General features: G+C 44.0%; 2 pseudogenes across 1 annotated transcript in view; one reads left to right on the plus strand and one right to left on the minus strand.

Moving 5' to 3' along the window:
- LOC111187449 (axin interactor, dorsalization-associated protein pseudogene) overlaps window positions 1-22,872 on the plus strand; it is a 32,269-nt pseudogene that overhangs the window by 1,374 nt on the left and 8,023 nt on the right. Inside the window, exon 3 of the transcript XR_016395351.1 lies at window positions 1-22,872. This exon is cut by the window's right edge and continues 8,023 nt beyond it. The product of XR_016395351.1 is annotated as an axin interactor, dorsalization-associated protein pseudogene (transcript).
- On the minus strand, window positions 17,023-19,138 carry LOC111187426 (cleavage and polyadenylation specificity factor subunit 5 pseudogene; annotated as a pseudogene).

Consider the following 22,872-nt stretch of genomic DNA (forward strand, 5'->3'; position numbering starts at 1 on the left):
GCTACACCAGCTTCCTTACGTGGTGGGTCTCGGGTTCACGAGAGCAAAAATGGAAACAAAGTCACTGCGTTCACCACATTCTACTAGTTGAAGTAAGTCATGAGGCCAACCCAGATTAAAGGCCCTGGAGACTCTGCCTCTTGATGGCGTTTGCCTGCAAAGAATTTTTGCCCATATTTACCCATAAAAACTTCATAGTTTCTATTCTTGCGTCTGTTTGGGTAAAATGTATTTTTCTAAGAATTTTTCACATGATCTGAATTTTTAAATTGTCATCAATTTGTTCTTAATATCCTCATATTATCTTAAGGTCTGTCAAACCTGTAACAAAGGCCCCTTTTTCATTTCTCTCTTTTCTTCTTTTGGCTGAGCCATGTGGCTTGTGGGATCTTAGTTCCCACCTGGGCGCTCGGCAGTGAGGGTGTGGAGTCCTAACCACTGGACCGCCAGGGAATTCCCCCCTTTTTCATTTCTGACATTGGTTATTTGTGTCCTCTTCCTTTTTTTCTTGATGAGTCTTGACAGGAGTTTATCAGTATTATTAATCTTTTCACAGAATCTGCTTTTGGCTTTGTTGGTGCTCTCTAGTTCATATATTTATTTTTAATTTAAATCTCTTCTTTATTATTACCTTCTTTCCTTGGATTTAATTTTCTGTTTTCTACCTTTTTGAATGTTTAGCTCACTGATTTTCAGCCTTTTCCCTTTACTGATATATGCACTGTTTCCCCAAAGCATGGCTATTTTGCTTTTTTCATTGATCTCAGATTATTTAGACGTTTAAAATTGTATTTTAAAATTTCTAAACATATGGGGATTTTTCTAGTTATCTTGCCTAATTGCAATTGGGTTGAGAACATATTTTATATGATTTCAGTCTTTGGAAATCTGTTTCGACTTTCTGGCTTGGCATATGGTCAGTTGTTGTTCATGTGCCGTATGTGCCTGAATGCTTGGCTCGTGACGCATTATCGTAGCTTGGATTCCCCCAGAAACAGACTTTGAGACAAGGGTTTGGGAGATGATCCCAGAAAGCACTGGTAGAGCTGTGGGAAGTGAGGCAGGGAAGGGAAGGCAGCACATCAGAGGTGCATTTTCAAGCAAGGTATCACTGTGGGCAACAGCTTCATTCTCTGGGCAACTCTGGGAAGCAGTGGAAATAGACTTCCCACTCTCGGGGTGAGGGCATTTGTACACCCTTCATTTGGTTGAGGGCTGCTTAAGGGGATGGGTTTTTTGTTTTCTGTGGGGTCTTTTGTTTCTTTTAGTTTGGCCCGTGGGATTTTGGGTCCCTGGCCAGGGGTCGAACCCGTGCCCTCTGCAGTGGAAGCGCAGAGTGTTAACCACTGGACCGCCAGGGGAGTCCCAAGGGGATGGATTTTTAATTCGCTGCCACTTCCCGCTTGCCACACACATCAGGCAGAGTGGGCTCTGGTGGAGAGGGATCTCTCCAGCAAAGATCAGCCGCCTCGCCTGCTTCACCCACTGGGTTCACGTCTGTGGCCGCCACCTGTGGCCACAGCGGCCATCGCTCCCGTCTGTCATGGCTGCGTGAGCAGCAGCCAGCGTCATCCTGACACCTTTGCTGCCTGTCACTACTGATGCCATCACCTCATCCCACCATAGCCACCGTTGGTGGAGGTATTGAAATGACAAGAATGCCTTCAAAATGCTTGACTGCGTTCGCAAAGAATGGCTGCATTCAACCCAGGAGGCCAGTGAGAAGTGGTGGGCGTGAAGGTGGGGGGGAAGCCCTGGGAAGTGTGTGGGGAGGTACGGACAGCAGTGTTGGGGGGACGCGTGTGCACGCTGAAGGGGCTGAGTGAGCGGATAACGCTCAGGGTTCTGAGGAGGCAGAATTCCAGTCAAGGCTTCAGAGCCGCAGAGTTCGGCTCGGGCGGCAGATGGGCTTGGGCGGCTCCTTGGTGGGTGGTGGCGGTGGCCTGGCGGTTCCTCCTGGCCCTGTTAATGTCGGGGCCAGGCCCGGGGAGGATGGCGCCCTAGAGCCCAGCCTCGCTGGGGTAGGGGTGGGAGGGGACGTGATGGGGACCGGCCATGTCGGAGGTGACCCGAAGTCTGCCGCAGCGCTGGGGTGCCAGCTTTGGGAGAGGCTCCGACTTCGACTCTTGGGGCCAGCTGGTGGAGGCGATAGAGGAGCATCAGATATTAGCAAGACACCTACAAAAAGAGGCCCAAGCTCAGCACAGCAATTCTGAATTCACAGAAGAACAAAAGAAAACTATAGGCAAAATGGCGACATGCTTGGAATTACGAAGTGCAGCTTTACAGTCCACACGGTCCCAAGAAGAATTTAAACTGGAGGATCTGAAGAAGCTAGAACCAATCCTAAAGAATATTCTTACATATAATAAATTCCCATTTGATGTTCAGCCTGTCCCCTTAAGAAGAGTTTTAGCACCTGGTGAAGAAGAGAATTTGGAATTTGAAGAAGAGGGTGGTGCTAGAGCAGGGTCTCCTGATGCCTTTCCTGCTAAGAGTTTCCCGTACTTTATTACCAAGGTTGCCATCAGAACCAGGAGTGATGTTACTCATTATCAGAATTGAGAAAATTGGCCTGAAAGATGCTGGGCAATGCATTGATCCCTATATCACGGTTAGCGTAAAAGATCTGAATGGCATAGATTTAAGTCCTGTGCAAGAGACTCCAGTGGCTTCAAGAGAAGAAGATATGTATGTTCATTTTAATGTGGACATGGAGCTCCAGAAGCATGTTGAAAAATTAACCAAAGGTGCAGCTATTTTCTTTGAATTCAAACACTATAAGCCTAAAAAAAAGGCTTACCAGCACCAAGTGTTTTGCTTTCATGGACAAGGATGAAATTAAACCTGGGCCAATTGTAATAGAACTATACAAGAAACCCACTGACTTTAAAAGAAAGAAATTGCAATTGCTGACCAAGAAACCACTTTGTCTTCATCTGCATCAGACTTTGCCAAAGGAATGATCGTGACATGAATACCCTGGAACTTCTGTGAATCTTACCACTCAGTAGAAACCATCCTAGCTCCGTGTAGCCTATTCGCCCTTCAACAGGCAGGAAGCAAGCCGTACCCAGGCCAGCAGGCCGGAGTGGGTCCATTACACAGCTGTAGCACAGAATTCAAAGTCCAGCACGTCACTGATGTGAAAGGCTCCTCTGGATACAGGCTTATTGTAGATCTTGAAATGTTTTCACTTTTCTATTAATTGTGCAATGAATAGCCTCTTTTCTAACGTGCCACTACTCCTGCCCTGCTTCCTGGAACGACACTGTTGTGGGTGGAATGTGCTCACCTGCGCACTTAATACAGCAATAAGAGTGTGCTAGAGTTTACACACCTGTCCACTTCTGCTCCAATATGCTCTTCGGTTTTTCGAGTTAATGTCAAACTTTGGGTTGATGTGGATAGGATAGTATGAAACTGCCTTTGAGAGGAATTGGACCAATTATGCTGCCCAAGGTCAGTCTGGAAATTTATAGGCTGCTCCTCGGAGACGGCCTTGATTCACCCTGATCTCATGGTTCTCCTGCTTAGAAACAGTGTGTCTTGGCCAAATCAGCATCCCATATGGGCGTGTTCACAGGTTGTAGCTGTGATTTTTCCAGATGACCAGATCGTTTTTCTGAAAGAGCATTTTTTTGTTTGTTTGTTTTGTTTTGTTTTTTTTTGCGGTACGCGGGCCTCTCACTGTTGTGGCCTCTCCCGTTGCGGACCACAGGCTCCGGATGCGCAGGCTCAAAGGCCATGGCTCACGGGCCCAGCCGCTCCGCGGCATGTGGGATCCTCCCAGACCGGGGCACGAACCCGTGTCCCCTGCATCGGCAGGCGGACTCTCAACCACTGCGCCACCAGGGAAGCCCCTGAAAGAGCATATTTTTAGTCATGTTGATTAGCTTCTTTCTACATCACATCGTTACTCTTTCTGATAGTGATTCTGGGGTTAATGATGGAACCATCTCAGAATAATTACGAATTCTTGGTGGGTTTATAATGTCTTCTAAATCATGTAATCTAAAAATAATTTTACTTTTAGATTGTTAGTCAGATGCTAACAAGATACTGCAGGAATAACTGCTGTTTCTCTGACAACTGATTGTGAAACCTTAAAACCTGCCTACCTCTTCTTATAGCGGTGAGTACGCAAATCTGGAGATATTCTTTTTTTTTTATATATAGGTAGATAGGATTGCCATTTATTTCCTATGTAGATATATTGCCATTCACATATGGAAATATGCAGGTCATGAGCTTTTTATAATTTGACTATTTACATTGTTTCAACTTGATAATGGGGCATAAATAAAACTTTCATAGTACACATGAGGTGGATACTTGATACGCAGAACATTAAGATTTGGGGTGGGAATTCTGTGGGTTAGATGTGGAGCCCACATATTTAATATTCACTATTTTAAATGACCAGTGCTAGCATGAGGGGAACGCAGTGCCAGTACTTGGCCTATTTTTAAACTCGTGTAATAAGCCTGGTCATACCGTTCAGCATGTTTGCTTTTTAAAGTAAGTAACCGCAGTCAAGCTCTAGCCCTTGCACTTCAAGAGATCTAGTCTCCACTTTCAGTTGTCTGTTAGGTCAGTTCTGTTTACTATGATGGATGTTAAAAAACTATATGAGCCTGAAGAATTCTCAACCAAACTCAGTCTTGCCTCTCTCTTGATTAGCTTAATTCCAAAATGATTCCATCCACAGTAGCTTGAGGGGATGAGGAATATGCCTTAATAAATTACTTTGTTGTTCACTCAACTCTTAGACTGTGAGTTGTCAGCCCCCGCCCCCCCCCCGCCGCCAACCCCCAGACTGTAAGCTCCTCAGGGGGCAAGAACCACATGTTCGCCACATCACGTACATTTTCTGAGGTGCTTGGCAGCGCTCTGTACCCTGTGGAGCACTCGGTACCTTCTGTTTGATGTTGCTGACAAGACCTAAAACTAATCCCTTAAAAAACCTACCATTTGGTTTCCCTGGTGGCGCAGTGGTTGAGAATCTGCCTGCCAATGCAGGGGACACGGGTTCGAGCCCTGGTCTGGGAGGATCCCACATGCCGCGGAGCAACTAAGCCCGTGAGCCACAACTACTGAGCACGCGCGTCTGGAGCCTGTGCTCCGCAACGGGAAAGGCCACGACAGTGAGAGGCCCGCGCGCCGCGATGAAGCATGGCCCCCGCTTGCCGCAACTAGAGAAAGCCCTCGCACAGAAACGAAGACCCAACACAGCCAAAAATTAATTAATTAATTAATTTAAAAAAATAGTAGTACTTAAAAAAAAAAAAACCTACCATTAAAATGTAGCAAAACTGGAAGAAAAAAAAAAAAAAAGCCAGCCAAAGGTGTGTGGAGGTTAGGAGGCGGGGTATGTGAACCAGAAAGCAGAGTCTTCGAGGGTCATCATTTTCACCTTTGATGGCTGAACTGAGGATTTTGTGCTTGTCACTGAACATACTGACTTTGATGATAAAGATTATCACTATATTAATGGTAAGAAATATTTCAGTCAGCACTTACCTTCAAAGGGTAAGCACCTCATTTATACCATCAAAAACTTTCAGGCGGAATGTGTGCAAATAGAAGCCAGATCTCTAAAGAAATTAATAATCTTGAAAGAAAGTAAGCTAGCTTTTACCATAAAGTGTGCTGCTTTTCAAAAATCCTGCTGCCACACCCTAGACCAATTAAATCAGAATCTCCTGGGGTAAGACCCACACAGACATGGGTATTTTTTTTTAAATACCGATTTTAAATTTTATTTCAATATGCAACCAAGAACCACTGCCCTGGCGGAATTCCTCATTTTTGGTTGACTGCGTTTTGTAATATTAACTTGTTTGGAAATAAAGTTCTGAAAGTTGTTGACCCTATTTCTGAAGCCCCTGATGATCTAGAATTTACAGAGTCTGGGAGCCTATGAGTGTCACAATAGTATTTCTTTCTAACCCAATGAATATTTACCAGTGAGGTGGTGACATACGAAACAAGGTCAGATCCAAGTAATTTACATCCTTTCCTCCTTCTCTGATGGGCCAGAAATTATGGGATGCAAGGTGTGTCAGTTCAACTGGACAGAAGGAAAGGGTGTCACTCTAAAAAGCATTACGCAGCAAAAATGTCAAGGACGTGGACGAGTTTGTGCAATAAGGGGACCTGCCCTCCTGAGTCTTCCAAGGCCAGAGGCCTGGACACTGCTGCTGGGACCGTGCTGGCTGCAGAGTATGTCCAAAGTCAAATCTCTTACTTCCCCGGAGAAGACATTGAAGATAACACGGTGACCTCGATGCAGCAGTGTGAGGTGCTGGCGAGAAAAAGGGGGGAAATGCAAATCGGTAAAATGGAGAAAGAGAACAACTCCAAAGATTCTGTACCCAGCAGAGCGTGAGCCCCAGGGAACCAAGTCCAGGGAAGCATATTTACATATGTTCTTAAGACACGTAAAGGCAAGACTTTCAAAGAAGGCGGCAAATAAAATAGTACTAATTTAAATGGATATAACCTATACAGAATAAAAATGACAATGACCTGTTTCTTCCTGTCTGATGATACAGTAAAATAGTTTTGCTTTTTCTGTTTCCTTTTCCAGTAATAATCCTCTAAACTGCCTACAGTCTTTAGGATGTCTTATTTTCTTTCATTTAGTGGTAAAACTGAGAATCCTAATGATTCTATGTTCAATGCTTTTGTTGAGAGAATGTTTAGCTTGATGTCATCACGTTGGCCTGACACCAGGAATCAGTGTGATGTGTGCCTTCTGAGAGTAGAACTTCAAGGCAAAGTGAATTTTACGTAATAGAGTAAAAGTGATAAAACAAAACAAACAAACAAAAAACAAAAAATCCTCATTTAATTCTTCTTTACATTTCGAGAAAAGGAAAAGTGACCAAAATGCACATTATAAAAGCCTCAATATCACAGGTAAGTAAATCACATCTCTTTTTAGCAAAATGTGTCCAGGACACTTAGCAAGTAAGACCTTTCCGTTTTCTTTGGTAAGGAGCTTATGTACTGAATGGGATTTGCAAAATTTTACATTTGTGCTCTCTGCTGAATATGCAGGTAAATAAGCAAAGTCTAGTTTGTATTTGTATAAGAGATCAGCAATTTTTTGTTTTATGTTTTCTGCAACTTCAAGGCAACCTTCATAGAAATTAAGAAATGATTTGAAGCTCCAGTTTTCATTTAAAAAGTACCTAAGAGCTAGGGGAAACATTTGTTGTGGCTGCCATGCCTCAGTTGAGTCACTGTAGAAAGTATGATCATTGGTGAGATACGATGGAGTCAGCTTCGCACTGTAAGGGGCCAACACATCTGTTACGCTCTAGAGTTTACCCTTCTGTTGGCCCACAAGACACTTTAGTTGCAATATCTGAATGAGGAAATGTAATTCCACTCCGTTTCATAGAGCGGTCGAGGGAACAATACACTGATCGTACATGTTTGTGTCGATTCAATGGCTGCTGTTTTCAGCTGAGCTTTGGTGTCTTTTGGGGAGACAAACAAGCAAACGAACACACTGGCTTTTTTTTTAATATATAAATTTATTTTATTATTTATTTATTTATTTTTGGCTGCGTTGGGTCTTTGTTGCTGTGCGTGGGCTTTCTCTAGTTGCGGTGAGCTGGGGGCTACTCTTCGTTGCGGTGCACGGGCTTCTCGTTGCAGTTGTTTCACTTGTTGCAGAGCACGGGCTCTAGGCGCACGGGCTTCAGTAGTTGTGGCACGCGGGCTCATTAGTTGTGGCTCGCGGGCTCTAGAGCGCAGGCTCAGTAGTTGTGGCGCACCGGCTTAGTTGCTCTGCGGCGTGTGGGATCTTCCCGGACCAGGGCTCGAACCTGTGTCCCCTACATTGGCAAGCAGATTCTTAACCACTGCGCCACCAGGGAAGTCCCAACACACTGGCTTTTGATAGATTTAGGAGTACTTGCCTGTCTCATCCTGAACTTGTGAGATTCAATCTCCACATGTGCTTTCATATACTCTTTTCCACCATGTGCAATCCCCAGTTTTTTTCTGCATAGGGTGCAGTATGATATATTTTGGTTACTTACTTTCCTAATCCAGTTATATATGTCCTTCCATTTCTCATTAAAATAACATAAACATTTAGTCTGTGTTTTATGTGTTATCTGGGTCATGCTGGCATTGGTACTATAATTATTCTCATTTTCATTATCTGAACTCCTAGAAAACAAAGTCACGATATTCACAATGTTAAATATTAAACTATCACTGTCCCAGTCCAAAGTACAACAGTTAATCCACAGAGACAGAGTATTAACATACAACTACAATGTACTTGTTACACATTTAAGTTGCATCATTCAGAGTGATGCAGCGATGGAGGATTCAATACTCTGAGTCAAATTATACATTGGGAGGAAAACAACAACAACAATGGCAGGGAATTCCCTGCAGTCCAGTGGTTAGGACTTTGCGCTTCCACTGCAGGGGGCCCGGGTTCCATCCCTGGTCAGGGAACTAAGATTCCGCAAGCCGTGCTGCGCGGCCAAAAAAAAAAAGGCAGGTGGTTAACTTCTGAAATTTAATCTCCACTCAGACTTCTCTGCCAAACTCCAGATTTGCATATCAATTGCCTACTCGACTTTTTTTTTTTTTTTAATTACTACACTTACTTTATTTTATTTAGTTATTTATTTTTTGGCTGCAGTGGGTCTTCGTTGCTGCCCACGGGCTTTCTCTAGTTGCGGTGAGCAGGGGCTACTCTTCATTGAGGTTCGCAGGCTTCTCATTGCGGTGGCTTCTCTTGTGGAGCACGGGCTCTAGGAGCCCATGGGCTTCAGTAGTTGCAGCACATGGGCTCAGTAGTTGTGGCTCGCAGGCTCTAGAGCGCAGGCTCAGTAGATGGGGCGCACCAGGTTAGTTGTTCCGTGGCATGTTGAATCTTCCCGTACCAGGGCTCGAACCCGTGTCCCCTGCATTGTCAGGCGGATTCTTAACTCCTGCACCACCAGAGAAGTCCCAACGTTTCTATTTTGATGTCTTGAAACATCTCAATATTACCATGTTCAGAGCTGAGCTTCTGATTCTCCTCCTAAAACTGTTCCACCTCTGCCTTCCCTAACTCAGGCAGATCCATTCTGCCCGCTGCTCAGGCCAAAGACCTTGGGAGCCTCCTTAACCCCACTTTTCTTTCACACCCAATACCAGTGCATTTGGAAATCCCATTGGCTCCTTCTTCAAAATATATCCACCATCCCTCTACCTTTCAGTACCTCCTGTTACCAAATCCAGCGGGAACCACCATCCCTCACACCTGGGTTTCTGCACAGCCTTGTCCCTACTCTCCAAGTTTCTCCTTCCTCCCACCCTGAGTGTGTTCTCAATACAAAAGCTAGAGGGATCCTTTTAAATATGTAAGTCAGAATATCTGTCACTTCTCCATCTGAAACTGTGCAAAGGTATATCATCTCAGAGCAAAAGCCGAAGTCCGTAGAGTAGCCTGTGACGCCCTGCGCCCTCTGGGCACCCTCCTCCTCATGCCTTCTGACCTCATTTCCTTCCAAGTTCCCAGCCACGTGGACTCATTCCTGCTCTTCGAACACTCCAGGAGTGGCCCTGCCTCAGGGCCTTTGCTTAATTCTGCTGGGAGCCTTCTTCTCCCAGAGAAACATGTGACTCTCACCTCTAAGTCTTTTCTCAAGTGTCACCTTCCTACCACCCTACTTAGCACAGATACGTACCTCTTGCCCTGCACTTCGGATAACCTGCTCTTCTCCTTTTATCACCTCTTCGCCTACCTTATTTATTAGTATTGTTGCTTACGGTCTGTGTCTCCCACTCGAATAGGCAGGAATCTTTGTCTCATCTGTTCATTGCTATATCCAAAGCCTTGAGGATAGTGTCTAATAGGTGCTCAATGAATATTTTATTATTTTATTTTATTTTATTTTTGGCCATGCTGCGTGGCCTGCAGGATCCTAATTCCCCCACCAGGGATCGAACCAGTGCCCCCTGCGGTGGAAGCTCAGAGCCCTAACTACTGGACCAGCAGGAACTCCCTCAATATATATTTTAGAACGAACGAAGGAGGTGATCACCATGCTCTGTTCAGGTCACAGCCTAGGAAGTGTGGCTGGAGCTGTTGTGGTGAGGTCTGGGGCCCCGGAGTGGTGGTGAAATGGTAAGGCTGAGGCCTCAGGGCCCAGGGGTTCACCGTTGCACTCCCTCACCTCTGCCCTAAGTGGCTCTAGCCTATTTATCAAGGTTGCATCATCGTCTGGGGAAGAAGTTTCATTGGAAATGCAAGTATCATCTTATTTGAAAGACAGGCAGATCCCTCAAAGTTGCTCAGATCTGTAGGCAGGCTGTGCTAAATCAGGTGGTAGGGAATGCCCTCTGAGAAGACGACATTTGAGCAAAGACTTGCTGCTAGGTCCAGGGCATGCGATCGAATCTCAGTGCAGAGAGACGGGAGGGGGCAGCAGTGAGATATGGTAAAAATTTGTTTCTCTGCTCAACCTAGTAATGCTCTAGGGCTCAGAGACTTCCACTTGACTTTCTGCACATGTCAAGCAGATGAAGGAAGAGAGCTTAAGGATTGTGGAGAGGTTTTTTAGGGGCCAGTTAACCTTTAACCTTGCTCTCTTAACCATTCCCTGAAACTCGTCTTCCCTTGTCTTTCTGTACACACTTTGCAGGCCTCCTCCTGCCTCTCTGGCCATCCCTCCACCTACTCCCACCCCTGGTGGTGTTCTTCAAGGCTTGAACCAGGCCTCTCGTATTCTCTACTCTCTGCAGTGATATTTCTTATAGAGAATTGCAAACAATTCATTGGGTCACAGATGGTTTCCTTCAGCCCAGGCCTCTGCCACAGGCTTCCCCTGACTACGTGGATTTTTCTTAGATTTTCCAAGGGAACACTCACCATCCATAACTAAAGACATCATCTTCCCAAGCTTGTCTGTCATTTCCTTTGGCCCCTCACCCTTTCTCATGGCCACGTCATTGCACCTGGGCCTGGAGGGCTGTTGCTCGCCATGGCCAGTGTGCTTAGTTAATTCCTTCTCATCATTCAGACCTGAGCTCAGCCCAGAGTCCCTTAGAGAGTCTGCTCTGTCCCCGCCCTCCTCAGAGGCCAGATTCCACTTCTGTATGTTTTCACAGCAGTGCCATAAGCATCTCACTTGTGGCCCCACTTGAAAGAGGGAACCTCAGGCTGATCCGCACCGAGAGACAGTCTGCAAAATGACTGTCTTGGACTCTTCAAAAACATCAGTGTCATGAAAGACAGAAAAAGTCCAGGGACTGGTGCTAAAGAGACATTGTTTGGGCCATCCATCTCTAATCCATTATTGGGATAATTGGGGTTATTTGAATATGGACTGTATATTAGACAATAAATGTTAAGTGCCTTGGGTTTGATAATGATATTGAGTTAATATATGAGAATTATAGGGAATTCCCTGGCAGTCCAGTGGTTAGGACTCTGAGGTCTCACTGCCTTGGGCCCGGGTTTGATCCCTGGTTGGGGTAGGATCCCACAAGCCATGCAGTGTGGCCAAAAAAAAAAAGTTGCTTAATATATGAGAATTATATAATATATAAGAATTCTTTAGGAGATACATGTCTAGGGATGAAGTCTCATAATAAATGCAACTTATTCTCAAACAGTTCAGAAAAGAAATGTGAGTGTCTATATGTATATACCTATAACTATAGGTATATACATATACACCTATACCTGTCATTCACATATGTATATTTATACATATGTACACATATATACACACTGTATATAAACATATCTATCTATCTATCTAGAGAGAACAAATGTGTCAAAAGGTTAATAATTGATACATCAAGGTAAGGGATATACTGTATTATTTTTGCAACATTTTGTAGGTTTGAAGTTTTCCAAAATAAAAAATTGGAGGAAAATCAGTGAACATGTAAAGTATAAAAAGCTTTGGGGAAGAACTTCTTGATAACAGTCATTCAGGCCATGTTGTCATCCTTTTGTTTTCAACTACAGTCCAAAAAGATTGGCTTTTCTGGGCTTCCCTGGTGGCGCAGTGGTTAAGAATCCGCCTGCCAATGCAGGGGACACAGGTTCGATCCCTGGTCCAGGAAGATCCCACATGCCACAGAGCAACTAAGTCCATGCGCCACAACTACTGAGCCTGCGCTCTAGAGCCCACGAGCCACAACTACTGAAGCCCGTGTGCCTAGAGCCCATGCTCTGCAACAACAGAAGCCACCGCAATGAGAAGCCCACGCACGGCAATGAAGAGTAGCCCTCCTTGCTCACTGCAACTAGAGAAGTCCCGCGTGCCACAACGAAGACCTAACGCGGCCAAAAATAAATAAATTAAATAAATAACTTAAAAAAAAAGATTGACTTTTCTAAAAAAAAAAAAATCTGAGACACAACTTAATGATTTAAAGTACAATCCAGTTGATAACACCTTAACTTAAACGGCTCAAGATCATAGAGATATAGTTTATTCTTTCTAGTTTTGAAGTTGGACACAGACTGTGCATGGGTTTATTCTATTATATTTTAAATAACAAAATAAATAAAGCAGGCCATGCATAGAAGAGTGATGACAGTATTATGGAAAAAACATTTTGCTTGGTCCAAGTCTGAGCTCTTGAGGTACAAAAAGCAGAAAGGAGGAATAAATAAAATTAAAATCTGATGTTAATGAAACAGGAAATAAAAAAGAAAAAAAAAAGGCTTGAAAGGATGCATTCCAAGTTGCTTCTTCAGGAGCCTGATTAAGGAAAAAGAAAGGAAAAAGTTAAAAGAGATGCATTAAAAATTAGAAAGGAAATGTAACCAGAAATTGTCTGGAAACTACTGTGTGCCGCTCTATTACAAAAATTTCCTGGGCTTCCCTGGTTGCACAGTGGTTAAGAATCCGCCTGCTAATGCAGGGGACATGGGTTCGAGCCCTGGTCGGGGAACTAAGATCCTGCATACCAAAAAGTAAAACAAAACAAACACCCGTATATCCTTTACTCAGATTTACTTATTGCTAACATTTTGCCTCATTTGCTTTGTTGCTTGTTCTCTCTCTCTCTCTCTCTCTGTATGTTCTTAACTTTTTTTTTCCCTGAACAATTTGAGAATAAGTTGCAAACATCATGGCCTTTAACTCCTGGTGTAATACAAAGCACAGTGGTGAGGGAGCTTCTGGTAGCAATGAGAAATTCAGTGGTGGGGTCCTCCGTAGGCTGGGGTGACGGTAAGACATGGTACCACTGAACTGGACTGCCTTGTGTTACTGGGAATAACAGGGTTCTGAAAAAGCAGAGGCAGGTGGGGTTACTTAACTGTCAGAAATGTGGACATAATTACTGGAATGGGCAGCAAGCTTGAGGTAGCAACCAGGGTACCTTGATACGCAGAGATCTGTGGCAATGACTAATGATCCATAGTGTCTTTGGGAAAGAGATATGACAGCATCTGAATAGAGTATTGTTTGGTTGTATAACCAGAAAACATGGAGATCTGGGGAGCTGAAGCCTGATGGCTTTCACTACAGTGGAAAATCACAAGTTCTCGCCCAGTTTCTAGATCTGAGTCGGTTCTCAGACTGACAGACGGGCAGTCCAGTTCCCTGTGGGGAAGGACTTGGTAAGGCCACTGCAAATATGCACAATATTCCTCTAGTTCCTCCTTAAAGGGACTCGTGGCCATTTTCTAGAGAAACCATCCACTACGGAAAAGGGGATTCCTAGATTTCTCGAGGGCTGTGGAGTACTGGGTTCTGAGGTGACAACAATACCAGGGGATCTGAAATGCCATTGTGGTTCCCCCGGCTGGAATGAGGCTGAGAGATGAAAGGTAATAAATGAACTCCTGATTCATGTTTGTCTCACTGTGGGTCTAGTGGGCCCACAGATCCATCCTGCAGTTACATCTCCTAACGGTAATGGATTAACAGGTAGCAGACCTCACATATTGGTTCCCTCACCAATTATGTTAGGGAAAGCCTAGGATGTAGTGACAAGACAGTACATAAAGGATAATATCCTATCAGGGGTGGAATTGCAGAGATTAGCACCTATATCAGACTAAAAGATGCAGGACTCCCTATCATATACCTATTTGGTTCTCATGAATATAAAAAAACAGACAGATTATGGTGGATGGCTGTGGATTTCCATCCACTTAACCAAGTGATAGTCCCAATTGTAGTTGCTGAGCTGGATCTTTTCTTTCTTTCTTTCTTTATTTGGCTGTGCTGGGTCTTAGTTGTGGCATGTGGGGTCTTTAGTTGTGTCATGTGAACTCTTAGTTGCGGCATGTGGGATCTAGTTCCCTGACTAGGGATCAAACCCAGGCCCCCTGCATTGGGAGCGTGGAGTCTTAGCCACTGGACCACCAGGGAAGTCTCTCTGAGCTGGATCTTTACCTGAACAGATCAATACAGATTTTGGCACTTGGTATGAAGCTATTGATCTGGTAAATGCATTCTTTTCAATCTCCATCATTAAAAAGGCTCAAAGTCATTTTGTTTATATGTGGGAAGGCCAGCAGAATACATTGACTGTCTTGCCCCAGTGCTATATTAACTCTCCTGCTTCCTGCTACAGTATTATCCACAGAGACCTTGATCATCTTGATATTCTACAGAACATGATACTAACTGAACTTTGTTGAACAAAATATGATAAGTACTCTGGATGCCCAGATGCCAACTGGTGGGAAAAAAAGACTCCCTCAAAATTCAAAGTCTTTGCCACATTGGTGAAATCTTTAGAGGTCCACTGGTTTGGGACAAGATGCTGCACCTTATGTACCCCCTATCACTATGAAAGGGACAAATAGTATAAAAAAAGAAAAATAGTATTTTTTGGAGCTCTTTGGATTTGAGGGATCATACACCACGTTGGCAATACAGCACTGATTCATTTATTTCCTAGTTCAAATAATGTCCAGAGCAAGAGGAGATTTGCAGTAGATCCAGGACGTAGGGCAAATTACCTGCTCCTTGGCCACTGCAGCTCAGCAGGACCTGTGGTGCCCAGATATCCTTGATAGGTAAAGATGCCATGCGGAGTCTCAGGAATGTCTAGTAGGAGGTCTACAGCACAGACCTCTAGGGATCTGGAACGAGGTTCTACCTTCTGTAACAAAGAACTATTTGCCATTCATTTGAGAAGCAGCTCCTGTAATGCCACTGAGCCCTAAAAGGGACTTTGAAATTGATCATGGGGCATCCGATGACTTTGCAACTGGAGCTGCCTTTCAAGTTGCAGCAACAGTTCATCATATAAGGGAAATGAACAGGTCCAGAGAACACAAGTAAGTTAAATGGATAAATGGTCCAGATCCCTATGTCATCCACGTCTGTTGCACTGACACCATTCTCTCAGCTCATGCCTATAACCTCAGGGGATCTGTATGATCAACTAACGAAAGAAAATCTTGGGCCTTCTTAGTGTGAGCTGAAACGGACTGCTACCACATTACAGCACTACTCAAGGTGGCCATAAAAATAGCAATGAGGGGGGACGAGGGGAAGAAAAAAAAAGAAAAGCAATGAGGAGAAATCTTCCCAGCAATCAGAGCTGTGAGTAGGGTATATTGACTGAAAAACAACAACAAAAAACAAAACATACAACCTGAAATTATGTTTTATTCGGGGGCTATACTGAGGTCTATAGCACAGGAGACAGCCTCTCAGATAGCTCTGAGCAACTGTTCCAATGAGGTAAGAGAGGAGCCAGGATATTTAGGAGTTTTTGTTGGAGGAAAAAAAAAGAAAACCAAACCCATATAGTTGAACATCAAAAAATTACTGCCAATCACAAAAAAACAGACAAGTTAATAAATTTCGTGCTTTTCTACGTATGGGAAGATGCAAGAGTCTGCATCATTGAAATCATTCGTTTGATATGCATCTTAACTATATAAAGGCAGTGTCTATTTTTCTCCATCCTGAAGAATTGCCCTCGGGGAGCACCGTGCAGAGGCTGATGGTCTGATGGCAGGCAGCGTTCATAGTTTACTGGAATGGCGGGAAACAAGTTTTGTCCACATATACTTTGTATTTCAAGAGACGAGGTCTAAAGTAGGTATGTGTATGGACTCCTGAGCTGTGATGAGTAGTTTGTCTAGCAGGTCAGGGACCTAGAAGGAGTGAGATGGGAAGATTAGAGACAAAGGGGTCTGAGGAGGGTGAACCTGTGTGCATGAGCGCAAGTGCGTGTATCTTCGTGTTTCAAGTCAGGGCCCACCAAAAGCATCCACATCAGAAGATGCACTCAGCAGCCATGTGGACAGGATGACATACCTGGTGGCTATCAGCTGGGCTCTGTCTCATAACTCCATTGCTTGTGGGATTGACAGCATGGGCTCCATCTGTCCAAGGCTGATCTAACTTAACATTTACCATGTCACCAACTGTGCCACGTGGTACCATCCCTTGGAGGAAAACAGCCAGCCTCGTGGTGGCAAATTGATTACATCTGATCTCTTCTATTCTGGAGGGGACAGTGATTCATTCTTACTATAGTTTATGCCTATTGCACACGTGGTTGTAATTCACTGCCTGAAGTGTCTCCGCCAGCACCACTGTGAAGGCTCACTGAATGCCTGATTTTCCGTGAGTTTGAATGACACATAACCATGGGTACCTAATAACGGAATCCACTAGTTCTACTATATACCAGACCATCCAAAAGTAGTCAGCCAGGTAAATGTTTGGAATGCCCCATTAAAACCTCAGCCCTGGCACCATCTTGGGAATAACATTCAGGGATAGGACATTCTTCTTCCTCCGGGGATGCAGTCTATGCATTGTACCAATAACGAGAATATACAGGTTCTGGAATCAAGGGGTAGAATGAAGAGTGCCTTTTCTCACATTGACTCACAATGAGCAGGTTGCCAACTTGCAACCTGAGGCTCTACTGGGTCCAAGGGCCTGGTTCACGGAAAATGAATGCTTGTTCCAGCGGATGAAGTAAGGTTTCAGCTTCTTTGGATTTCTTTTGTCCTTTTTGCAACTTCTTAAGTAGGATACTTACATGGATCTTTAATGTTCAGCCTTTATTTCTCTCTAACACGAGCATTTAAGGCTATAAATATCTAAAGAGTGTTTGTGATATGGTAGTATATTGTCATTATTTTTCATTTCTGCATACTAAGTGATTTCCACAAGAGTTTCTTCTTTAACACATCAGTTATTTAGATGTTATTTCATGAATTTCCAAATATGGTATTTTTCTAATTTTCTTTTGGTTAATTCTTTTCTTTTCTCTTCTTTCTTAAGAAAGAAGTCCACTTTCTTTAATGTTGTACAGAAAGTATGTGTAGAACCAAAAATAAAGTAAACATTATCACATTTGTTTACATCACAATCTAGTTTTTCATATTAGCTTTGCTATTCAAACAACAGAAAGTAGGTGGTCATTTAGGGATTGGGAAAGATAAAACCAAAAAAACTTTTCTAGCATGTTTATTCTACACTGTGTATAGCTGTGCTCACAAAGACAGCTTCTCTTTTTTTAAAATTTTTTTTTATTGGAGTATAGTTGATTTACAATGTTGTGTTAGTTTCTGCTGTACAGCAAAGTGAATCAGTTATACATATACATATATCTACTCTTCTTTAGATTCTTTTCCCATACAGGTTATTACAGAGTATTGAGAAGAGTTCCCTAAGGAGCCCACCTGCCACAACTAAGACCCGGCGCAAACAAACAAACAAACAAATAAATATATAAGTTCCCTGTGCTATACAGTAGGTCCTTATTAGTTATCTTTTTTTGTTTTGGCTGCTTTGGGTCTTCCTTGTGGTGTGTAGGCTTCTCATTGTGGTGGCTTGTCTTGTTGCGGAGCACGGGCTCTAGGTGCGTGAGTTTCAGTAGTTGTGGCGCACGGGCTCAGTAGTTGTGGCGCACGGGCTTAGTTGCTCCGCAGCATGTGGGATCTTCCCGGAGCAGGGGTCAAACCCGTGTCCCCTGCATTGGCAGGCAGATTCTTAACCACTGCGCCACCAGGGAAACCCAGTTATCTATTTTATATACCATAATGTGTATATGTCAATCTCAATCTCCCAGTTTATCCCTCCCCACCAAGACGGCTTCTCTTACTTCTCTGCTGCACAGGAATTCAGTTGTGTATAAAACTGAACCTGCTCAAAAGCTGGGGGAGACTAGATATGATGGGTCCATATCTGGGTGTATTGTCATACAGTTCAAACAGTGGTGCAGCTACCAGCTCGTAATTTTTAAGGACTGCAAACAAGGCTTTCTCTTGAAGTTGAACCAAAAACAACTTCTTATGTTCCTTAGGTTTTGTAATATGTGCAGGGATATATGGATACTGAGAAGGTTCAAAATTTGGTCTCCACCAGTTACCATTGCAGTCATCAATGTCCCTGTCTTGCAGGACTCCATCTTGACGACCCAATAGCTCTGTCATTAAGCATTTTTGTCCGTCGACTTCATCTTCTCCTATGTTAAGCTACCACCAGGTAATTTGAAGAAAGTTGTTCCCAGCTGTAGCAGCAACACATGGGGTAGCCGGTGCTCAGGAACAGTCAAAACCCCTTCTACAGTCCTCCTCCTGCCAATTTTATCAAGTTCCTCACTAATGCGCTGAAATCTGGCTGCAACAGAGCTGTACTTCTTTTTTTAATTATTATTATTTTATTTTATAAATAATATCTGGCCGTTTATTAACCAATGGAGTTATTGCACAACAAACTACCTCACATCTTTCAGGAAGCAAAACCACTACATTTGAAAAATAAAGACGTCACCCACTGAATTTGAACACAATTAAAATGTGCTTTAAATATTTCTTTGGGGGAGGGGACACAACATTTCCAGTCAATTAAGAGAAGCATTGTAGAGTCCAAGTCTTTTATTTTCTTTACACCCATCATGCCACGAATTCATAGGGAATGGGCTCCAACAGTTCAGACTCCTTTCCATTGGTTCTCACGACGTGTGCTTCTCTGGGTGGAGCAGGCTGGCGCTTCAGTTGAACACAAGTACCCTTCTATCTGGCTTCCCTCTTTTTCTGATCATTTTCCTTCACACGTTTCAGGAAGCAGTCTCGGCTCTCAGAGTGCCTAATATACTTGCTAGGCACATGAATTCTCTTGGCAAGAATCTTGCCCTTGTTCGTCTGTGGCACCACGGACATGCTGGCGAGCTCGGGCACTGGAGGCAAGGGGAAAGGGAGAGGCAGGGAGATGTTCCCTGTGCCGACAGAGATTATCTGCATTCCACGGAACAGCCGCCGCCCTTCACTAACAGGAGAGCGCAAGAGCTGGTTAATGCTTTCTAATTTAATTGAATCAGAGAATGAATCAGTCTTTTGAGATCTGATGAAAATAACCTTGTGGGATCTTTTTTCATAAACGCTCCCTATGAGATTCACTGTTGTTCTATTTCTGCCCAAAAGTTAAGCTTCTTGGTTGCAGAGTTTAGTCAATAGAGTAACGTCTTGATCTGAATATTGCAGAAAGTAATGTGTCAAATATCCCATGGAGGGAATTCCCTGGAAGTCCAATGGTTAGGACTCCCGCTTTCACTGCCCAGGGCACAGGTTCAATCCCTGGTCGGGGAACTAAGATCTCACAAGCCACGCAGGGCAGCCAAATTAAAAAAAAAAAAAAAAAAATTCATGGAGAGTAGCATTGTGAATTTCTCTTTGTAGTTCTGTCCATTTTCATTTATATACAGTATTTTGACTATTTAGTTAGGTTCACACAAGTTTGTATTTGCTTTATTTTCCTGGCGTAATAAACCTTTTATCATAATGGAGTGATCCTCTTTATCTGTAGTAATGCTTTTTGCATTAAATTCTATTTTGCCTGATAACATGGCTACATCTGCTTTCTTTCCCTTAGTTTGTCTAAATACAAGTATATCCTTTTGCATTCCTCTACTTTAGATCTTTCTGAAAATTAAACCTTTAGATATTTCTTGTCAGCAGTATAACGATTTCTATAATCCATTCTGACAATCTGTTTTTTGTTTGTTTTTTGGCCGAGTGGCTTGTGGGAACTTAGTTGCCCGACCAGGGATCGAACCCGGTCCCTGCAGTGAGAGCACCGAGTCCTAACCACTGGACCGCCAAGGAGTTCCCTCTTGTCCTTTTTAAATTAATGTTTTTAGTTATTTGTATTTTATATACTCTTTTACAATTTATATGGTAATCAGCACTCTCTTTGGATTATTTTGTCCATCTTATTTTGTGCTTTCTTTTCTATTTTTATTCCTCTCAGGCTTTTTTTGGATCAATTAAATATTCTTTCTAATTACTTTCTTAATTTTTACAAGTATGGGACATATTTTCAGCTTAATAATTTTTACCCTGATATTTTGACATTCATATTTAACTTAGTAAAATCTACAATGAATAGCTTTACGGTCCTTCAAACCACACAAGGATATTTGAATATATGAACCTCACTTCCTCTCCCTCTTACGTGTTCATCTTGCTCTTTTAAGCCCAGCGGACAGTATTATTGTTTTACACTGTCAGTGTTCTTCATTCTTTCCGGCATCTCCGATCTTTTTTCTGGATTGCTTTCCTCCTGTCCAAAGTACATTCTTTAGAATCTCCTGAAGTTCTGTTGGGGGCACACCCTCTGTAGTCCTTCCTCGGTGTCCTGGGGGGACGGGTTCTAGGAGCCCCTGGGGATGCTCAAGCCCCTTACATAAAATGGTGTAGTATGTGGAATACAGTCGACTCCCCTATGGGCAGACTTAACTGCCGATCGAAGTACTTGTGCGCAAACGTTGGAGAAAGAGAATACACAGTAAGAGGAGACCTTAGGTTGTTAAATAACCAGAGACTTTCCTGCTTATTATAACTCATGACCTGACTGCCTGAAAGATTACTCACGCCCGAAAATAAGCAAGAAGCTGTCTCCAGGAAGAAAAGTGAAAATATTCTTTAGAGGAAATTGGACAGCTCTGAAGCATCTGCCTGTGTCTGCTGGACTCACATTAATGCCTCAGGGCAGGTTAAATGTGCGAGGCACAGGCTGAGTCTCAGAGGCTGAGGGTCAAGGACTCCCGGAATGCTGGGGGTGGTGGGAGGAGAGCTTAAGGGCCAACAGGTGGGGAGACAAGAAAAGGCTGGAGGTCCCAGCTTCATTTTAGGCTGGAAGGAACAGGTTTCCTGTTTAGAAAGGCTGGGGAGGAAGCTTTACATGATAAATGCAAATATCTACAGGATGTGATCAGGCCCCAGGGCAGGAGAGAAAGCTGGGTCTTGGGAGATAGACTAAAAGACCTGCAGAATTAACCCCTTTCATTGTTGTGATAGACTAAAAGACCTGCAGAATTAACCCCTTTCATTGTTGTTGTTACGGTCTCTTGCCCAGTCCATCCTGAGGGAGGAGAAGGGGTACCAGAAGTGAACACAAATTCGTAGAGTTTGTGTTCCAAAAGCGTTGCATGTGAATGCAATTCCTTGTAAACACTTTTGGTTGTTCTACCCCTGCTCGTGACACTGCATGATTTTTTTTTTTTTTTTTTTTTTTTAGCCTAACCCTGATGTGCTCTCAGGGACCCTAATTCCACCCCAAGCCCTCTTTGACCAGAACCAGAAGGTGGGAGATTTATGCCTTGGGGCAAGACTGCAAATGGCTCTAATAAGGATGCAGAAGAGCAATTTGCCAGATCACTGACCCATACTGCATCCCCGATATGCTATTCCTCTGCCTGAGGAAGACACCTGGGTACCTCTTCGGCGAGGCAGCTGTAAACACTGGGGCTGTTCTTTGGCTGCCTTTGTGGTTGTCCACCGTCTTCTGCTAGGATACATCTGGTTTGTGCTTGAAGTGGATGTGATTAAAGAGGGGTCTGAGAGGCACCTTCACCTCTACATTCCTTCATCTTTAGGGGTGGCACAACTCCCCTCCCCCCCAGGATGTGGGATTATTTGTGAGTTATGATTTTGGTCAGGGGAAGCAGGTTCAGAGGTTTCCACTTGACCTTGCCCACTGCCATAGCTCTTCCCCACAGGCTAAGGACCATGTAGGGGTTCTTCCAACTGTCAAGCATGTCCATTGCAATTCTGTATTTGTGGATTGGGGAAATGACCATCAGGTGGATCCATGGACATGGTAGACTCACTAAGGAGGCCTGGTCCAGGACTCTGTTATTACCTGGCCCCTGTAATGATGATGCTTCAAGCCTCGGGATTTTTTTTTGGCAGCAACTCGAGGCTTGTGGGATCTTAGTTCCCCAACCAGGGATTGAACCTGGGCCCACGGCAGTGAAAGCGCCAAGTCCTAATGATTGGACCGCCAGGGAACTCCTAAACCTCAGGATTTCTTTCTTTCTTTCTTTTATAGTTTAGTGTTTTATTTTGAAATTTTTTTTAAGTACAAAGAAACCAGAATAAGGGGCTTCCCTGGTGGCGCAGTGGTTGAGAGTCTGCCTGCCGATGCAGGGGACACGGGTTCGTGCCCCAGTCCGGGAGATCCCACATGCCGCCGAGCAGCTGGTCATGGTGAGCCATGGCTGCTGAGCCTGCGCGTCCGGAGGCTGTGCTCCGCAACGGGAGAGGCCACAACAGTGAGGCCCGCGTACCACAAAAAAAAAAAAAAAAAAAGAAAGAAAAGTCAGAGGTGCCAGATCCTTGTGGCCCTTGTGCAGGGCGACACCAAGACAAAAGGGGTCCAGCGTGGCACCATGGATGATGTCTGGTGCCCAGGCTGTGACGCAGCTAAACAGCTTAGAGCTGGCAGCCGCGCTCTAAGTGGGAGGAGGGGTGGCAGGCCGAATTCCGAGGTGGCCCCCCAAGAGTCCACCCCCTGCTGTACATGACTTCCCTGTGTAACTCCCTCCCCTTGAGTGTGGGTGCCCTCTCTCCTGGCGGAAGTGCTATGGGCGGAGGTAGGCAGTTCCACACCCAGA

Source organism: Delphinapterus leucas, chromosome 13, assembly GCF_059928025.1.
Source record: "Delphinapterus leucas isolate spDelLeu-1000000601 "Yukka" chromosome 13, BTC_Dleu_Yukka2, whole genome shotgun sequence".
Lineage (NCBI taxonomy): Eukaryota > Metazoa > Chordata > Mammalia > Artiodactyla > Monodontidae > Delphinapterus > Delphinapterus leucas.